Source organism: Triticum aestivum, chromosome 5D (genome assembly GCF_018294505.1).
Source record: "Triticum aestivum cultivar Chinese Spring chromosome 5D, IWGSC CS RefSeq v2.1, whole genome shotgun sequence".
NCBI classification, from domain to species: domain Eukaryota; kingdom Viridiplantae; phylum Streptophyta; class Magnoliopsida; order Poales; family Poaceae; genus Triticum; species Triticum aestivum.
In genome coordinates, this window is record NC_057808.1 from 546,467,655 (window position 1) to 546,475,410 (window position 7,756).

Here is a 7,756-nt window from a genome sequence, read left to right on the forward strand (position 1 = left end):
ATGACAGTGGAATACATCTTTGTCGTCCTTTTGAAGATATATAAAAACACATAGAATGATTTATAAAGATTCATATAGGAATACAAAATGGATTCGAATTTAGTTGCCAGGGTAAACGTGGATGCTTATTGTCCCAAAATTCGAAAGAAGCAGCAAAATGTCCACTCCCACGTCGGCTGACCGAACCCAAGTGTTTGGGAGATGGAAATTACTGTCTACCCATTACACGGACAATCCATCGGCCCGATTTCCACTGCTCTAAATAGGGGTAGGTTACTAACTTCAATTAGACGTGACACGACCGCCTCTGAGCCCATTCCGACACGGTGGGCGTCAAACATGGGCGGCAAAACTCATTTGATTCAAGCTCGTCCGAAAGACCTCTGTTTCTCCCTCCATTCCCCATTCATACACGGTGGGCGGCAAAACAAACTCGACTCGGCCGAAATCGATGTAGGCAACTATTTTCAATAGGGGCAGGTTTGTAACTTCACTCAAACGTGACACAACCGCCCTACCTGTCAGCCCCGTTCATACACCGTGGGCGCCAACCATGGGCGCCAACCACCCTCTACTCGCCCGAAATCGCTCTGGGCAAATATTGGCGAGATGCGAGATTACCGTCCTATCCCCAACCGATGAGACATCCAAATTTTAAACGGGGGCTAAGTTCGTAACTTACCCATATTTCAGATAGGCGCGTCCCAAAAACATGGCTCCCCGTACCTCTCCCTCCATTTTCCCATTCATACACCGTCCGCGCTAGAACACCCCATCCCCACACCAGCCTCCGTCTGCCACCCCATCCCTCGCCGCCGTCCTCCACCACATCCATCGCCACCGTCCTCCACCATGCCGGAGCGCCTACCAAGACCGCGTCGTCCACTGCTAGAGATGGACATTTCTCATCCACGGCGACGGACCATTAGCCTTGCATCGCGTCCTCTCGCTTCATCGGGGCCGTCGTCCTCTTTGCCGGGGCCGCTCACACGACCTTCTCTTCCACCACAACGGGACTTATCCCCCAATGCACCCGTCTACCGTCGCAGATCTGCTTCAACGCCACTGATAGCCATCGCACCCCCGATGCCTACACGGCGCCGCAAGAGAGGTGGTACTTCATATCTCCTCAACTTTTTGATCTCAACCAGAAAATAGATCTTAACTTGATTACTCTACTTTCTTTTCAGCTCTTAGAATTTAGTTCTTAGTTCAAAGCAAACAATGGATGCTAAATATCATTTCTCCGGTTTGCAGCTTCAAATCTGCCATGGCACAGCCATAATACGGTTTAATTGATCATGCTTAGGGTTTAATTGATCATGTTGGTTCCGTGGTGGTTTCTTTAATAGAAATCGGAGGGGAAACCCTCTTTTGCTAAAAAAATATGCTTAGAGTTTCCCCCTTTTATGATCACTATACGATCAGAATACGTGCTTCGTGTCATAATAACACTGCTCCACCCATCAAGCTAAACAAGCTTAGTTGTTCAAATACGAATCTGGTATTATTAAAACAGAGTTGTTTAATTGGTCAGCTAAATGTTCCTAAATTAGTTTCGAAAATGCATGTTCGCCGCTCGGGTGTGTATCTCTACAGGGTGCCCACGGTGGGCCTGCCCACCCTGGGATTTCGGGTCGTCCCAGGCCCCGATTCCCCTTTGTTCTGCTACGCGCTTTCGATCTCTACTCGCCCCCAGCCGCCTGCCTCGCCGGCGACTTGCCGTCCCCGGACGGCATGACTCTAGGAGGAGACGCCGGACTAACAAGAGGCCAGGAGCCGCTCGCCCAACAGCGTCACCGCTGCCCGGGCGCGCCGCCGTGCCTACCTTCCCAGTCCATTCAGGGCTCAGGCGTGCAGCACCCACCAAGCCAAGCCGATTTATCCTGAGATACGTCCTCAACACTCAGCAGCCACTCCTCATCACCCATTTTCTAATTGATTCATTACTCATTAGGTAGGACTGTCATTAGGGTTTGTTGTGTGCTCAGTGCTACCTACACTTAATGGTTCAGATGTATTTCGGTAATCTTTAGTACCTCTAAAGTTCACAGGGTTTTCAAAATTCCGGCCCTCGGAACAGAAACTAGTCATTTTGGATTGTTGGTCGTAGTGACATTGACCCAGATTACTACTGCAAGCCAGGTTTGTTGACAATTTTACTTGTCTTTCTTACTCATTCGATATAATATCCAATTATTCACGTCGATTAGTTGCAAACAATAAGTGCTAGACAAACTTCTTCATTCAGATTTTGGACGGTCTCTTACTGCAGTTACAATTCTGCATACTTGTCCTAGTAAGCTCACAAGTAAATGATTGATTCACTACATCTATGCTTGCCTTGTCATATTTGTTGTCAATATTCTTTTAGGGTGGACCACCCTGTTTCTAAATACTGGAACCATAGACATGAGTGAATAGTATTTCTCTATGTGATCTCTTCCATCATGTGTGGGTAACGAACACTGCATTGTATAGAAAGAAAGTGTCATTTCCAGCTTTTACATAGGTTTTGATCTTTTACATGGAATACAATCTGCCTACTTGCTTTGTGTCGCATTACCAACACTCCACCCTTGAAGCTAAACATTACGCCACTCATAATTGCTTAGTTTATTTGTTCAAATACGAATTTCATATGATTCTAATGTTCCTACTTCAATTTTGAAATGTGTGCCTGCCTGTTAGAGACATAAGGGGTTTGTATTTCTGTGTGTGGTCTGGTCAGCACGGTTGGGGAGGTGAACTTTGCATATGCAGGGGTTTATAGGGAGACACTCTCCGAGTTGAATCCGCAATGCATTCCATAGATAATCTGACTACTTTTTATGTTTTCATGAATCTCAGATTCTGAACAGCATCATAATGATTATGAGCTTGCGCGCATGAAAAGAATAAAGCAGAACAATGTCATGGCTGTCAAACTTGGCATTAAGGGACTGAAATCAAGTCTGGATGCAATGCAATGCAAACGCTCTCCAACTACAGATTCATGCTCAAAATATGATCCTAACAGTGATTCTGAGCTAGAGGGAGACCCAAGTCAATGTAGCTCCCTAGTGGAGGAGTCAGAGGAAGATGCCCTATCTTATTCACCCATCAAGGTACTTGTTCTAACTTTCCAAGGTTACATTGCTCGCACATATCTTGCAACTGATGCTTTGCATTGCTTCTACTTTGTTGAACTGCCATTAGCTTAGTTTACACATCGTGTATGTGAATACGCCCTGCCTATCCATTTTCAGTACATATTCCATCTGTCATCATACCATATTTATCCATTCAAATGTTGTTCTTGTGTATCAGACGTTCAAAAGGAAGAGGGCGATTGCTGATCGTGGAGGAGCACAAGCAAAGTATTTGGAAAAGGTAGTGGCACCTGATAAATCAAATAGCCCATTAGGTGTAGTTGCAATATCACCTGACCCACAAAATACCCCAACTCTAGCAGACTCTAGCCCTACTACACTGGCCATTTCTGATGCCCCAACTCAGCAGACCCCAAATGCAGCAAATAGTATGATTATGCCAGTTGACATAGCACCAGCTGTACGACGCAAAACCCCCCATTCCAGCAAAGAGTACACCAAATCCAGTTGCCAAATCCCTTTTCGAACCAGAGAGAGCCCCAATTGCAGCAAATAGGACCCATATTCCATTTCTTCCCAGTTTAGAAGACGAAGCTTATGTTGTTGTCAGGAACTTTGTGCGCATCTTTCCTTCATGGAAATATTATACCGCAGACACAGAACAATTTCCAGTCTTCCTCCGCAACTTACGCGTAAAATGTACTAATGTTATTCATGGTCATTACTGCATATGTTTCTGCTGACAGAAGACACAAGATTTCATTCTTTTAAATAGGCGAGGAGCAAACTGGATTGTGATGACGAGCAAGGGTTGGTTGCGCTTTTCAAGCACTCGTTGATGAAGTATCGTTCCTACCTGAGGCAAGCGCACTTCGATGGCAAGCCTCTGAACGAAATTTCTGTAAAGTCTCCGGTGCTACATTTATCCGACGGTGACTGGAATAATCTTGTTACACATTGGTCTCGGCTGCAGCGTAAGGTACTGTCTATGATATCACATCACAATTTGAACTACATTTCTGCATTTGCCTTAATGTCTCACTTGTACGAAAACTGTTAGCAGAAGAACATTCGTTCTCAAGGGACCACAGAATCTCGCAACTATACTGCACACTGCATTGCTCTTGTGAATACCTCTTGCCCTGTATGACCATACTTACTTTCATAACTGTTTGATTATGTAGCATCACTGCACATGTTAGCCTCGTAATCGTCCATTTAGTGGACATTATAAGATCCGTATGGACTCTTACATAAATTTAGAATCAACCCAATGCTTTTGAAGAGGTTTAGCTCTGTAGTCCTCTTGTAAGGACTGAACGTGGTCTATCACTGTACTTACATTAACAGCTACTCCCTCCATCCCATAATATAAGAACGTTTTGTACAGTACACCAGTGTTCAAAACACTCTTGTATTATGGGAAGAGGGATTGGTTCATTTTGTAGCATTCTGCATCTTATCTCCCTCGCCCACCATTTACTAAAAAAGATCAGATCTATATTTAATCTTACCAACAAGTAGAATACACAGACAATGCTAGTGCAGAAGTGTAGCCCATTGCTCTTGTCAGTACATTTTGTCCTGTAATGCTTGTACTTCCAGGGATCGGTAGTTGATTATGTAGCATCAATCTGCATCTTATCTTCATTATCCTCTATCCCTTCCAGTATTATCATATCTATAATTACTCTCTACAAAATGTAGAGTACAGGCAATGCTTATGAAGAAGATTCTGCGCTGAAATTCTTGAGTTATCCTTCCCTTGACATGGAGAAGGGCATTATAAAGCCGGTGTTAACTGTTAATGTAAGTCAGTCCTTCTAAAGCCTTTATCCTCAACTGCTGTTTAATTTGCTCATACTCCCTATCGTTTACTGCTGTTTAGTTTGCTGTTTCTACCAAAATGCATGTTCATAAGAACCGTAAGTTCTAAGTTTTACTTGGAAAACCCAATTCCTTATTCATACCATGCACATTACTTAATACTCCCTATATGTATGCTTGTTTTTGTGGATCTATAATCCAGCGTGTGGTGAAGCAGCCCACGTTTGCACCTTGTCATCTCCTGTTTTATCTTACTGATGTGGCTGATGATATGAACAACATGCCATGCACATTATCCAAAATAGATACAATGATTTTCTTTGCCCTTCATCTATGCTTGTTATGTTGACATGGTAATCCAGTAGTGTGGTCAAGCTCCCCGCATTATGAACAATGCCAAATTATGCTATTGATATTTTGAACTTACTCTTTATTTTCTAATTTGAAATTGGATAGAATTGACAGAACAGTTATCATCTTTGTTTATACACGTGCAAAACCTGTCATCTCTCTGCTTTGTTTCAGGGTGATATGCTTGATGGCATGCACAAGTCTGCTGAACGCTGTGAGACAAACCCAACATATATTGCAGCAAAGAAGGCAAAACATCTTGAAGATAGCGAGACAACCCCAAAGTCTTGTCTTGATGCAGTGTTCAAGTTACTTGAGACTAACAGTCAAACAAGCTCACATAATTCGTTGTCTGAATCAGTTCGACTTCTTCAGTCCCAAGTTCTAGCAGAAAGGCATTCTGCAACTCAACTTCGACTTGAAGTCCTATCTCTAAGAAAGATTGCGGAGAACACCAATGAGAACCTCATCGCTAAACAGCTACACCTGGAAGCTATGACCGACATGCTAGGCCGGTCTCACAGCCTTGCTCAGCAGCTTGCGCAGCAGTTCCCCCGCAAGGCTAACCTTTCTTGAACTGTCTTGGAAGTGGTCTCGGTTCAATATTATTTTGTTACGCTGCAATGTTGCCCAGTTTTTGTAATCTGCTTCTTCGTTGCGCTTTATGATCACCGGTGGCGAACTTTGATGCCCAGTGGATGTAATATGTGTAATAGCCGTGATAGCCTAGCATAAGTTGCTTGCTTATTTATTTCCTTGTTGTCTTGTTTATTTGTTTTCTTGTAGTGAGTGCAGTTCTTTTTCCGCGGTTTGCTAGTGGCTGCAATAACCTATTTTTTAAAACTATGCCAAAATAACCATGGGCTAATATTTACTGTAGTGACACTGGGCCTCCTACGGGCCGTAGAAACAGTGGGCCTTCTATGGGCCGTAGAAACAGTAGGCCTTCTACGGGCCGTAGAAACAATGGGCCTTCTACGGGCCGTAGAAACAATGGGCCTTCTATGGGCCGTATCATCAATGGGCCTTATACAGGCTGTATGATCGATTCGCCAAACATGGGCCAATAACAGGCCGCATTATGGCCGTAAACAGGCTAGAGTTGGAATCGTCCGTTCATGGGCCAACCATAACGGGCCATCGTTAATAGGCCGTATTTGATGACGCTATGAAAACGGCCCAACGTATTAACAGACCACAACGGGCCGACCACGGGCTGAATTTGGCCCACAAGCAGAAAATGACAGTAACGGGCCGTAAGTAAACAAATGCTGGAAATGAGCCCAAGAATAAATGGGCTCTGAGAAGGCCGAAAGATAACATGGGCTGGAAACGGCCCAACGGAATAATGGGCCATTAATGGGTATAAAGTGATACACTGTTCATTACGGGCCAGTTTCACCACGGGCCGTTAATGGGTGTAAAGTGATACACTGTTCATTACGGGCCAGTTTCACCACGGGCCGTTAATAGGCCAAGAGTTACATAGGGCCTCATATGGGCCGAAAGACGTCATGGGCCATACATGGGCCAGAAGTGAAAACGGGCTGGAATCATATTGGATGGCCCAGATGACGCTACTGGGCCTAATTTGGATAGGGCGTAACGGGCCTTGGGTTAGCGGGCTGTAAACGGGCTATATGTGAACAGGCCGTTAACAGGCTTTCCATGGGCTGGCCCGCCACCTTTTGACCAAGTCAAATGGGCCGGCCTTTTCACAGGAATGGGCCTCTGTTGGGCCGTGCCACGTGTCGACGTATCATAGGCGCCTTCTTTCAAATGAGTGGATGACATCTGTCCCAACGATGAGCCGACACGTGTTTCCTCCAGCCAATGATGATTTTACACGTGGAAAATCCCCATTGGTCGGGGTTGTTAACGGGTAATCGGATCCAAAACCCGACCCGATAGCTTAACGGCGTTCCATTACGGTGGATGCCACATGTCGGTCACCCTTGACGAAAGCACTTCTGTGACGCGCGATTTATTGTCATGGAAGTGGACACTTCCGTGATGATAATTTTGGTAATGTCATGGAACACTTCTACGACAGCACATGTATGACTATCTTGATTCTGTCATAAATTTGTCATGGATGTACATGCATGACAAAAAACGCGACCTGTTGTGACAAACACGTATCATCACGGAAGTGTATTTTTTTGTAGTGTAGACCCGGGGGCCATAGGTTTCACTAGTGGCTTCTCTCAAGATAGCATAAGTATTTACGGTGGGTAAACAAATTACTGTCGAGCAATTGATAGAACTGAGCATAATTATGAGAATATCTAGGTATGATCATGTATATAGGCATCACGTCCGAGACAAGTAGACCGACTCCTGCCTGCATCTACTACTATTACTCCACACATCGACCGCTATCCAGCATGCATCTAGAGTATTAAGTTCATGAAGAACAGAGTAACGCATTAAGAAAGATGACATGATGTAGAGGGATAAACTCATGCAATATGATATAAACCCTA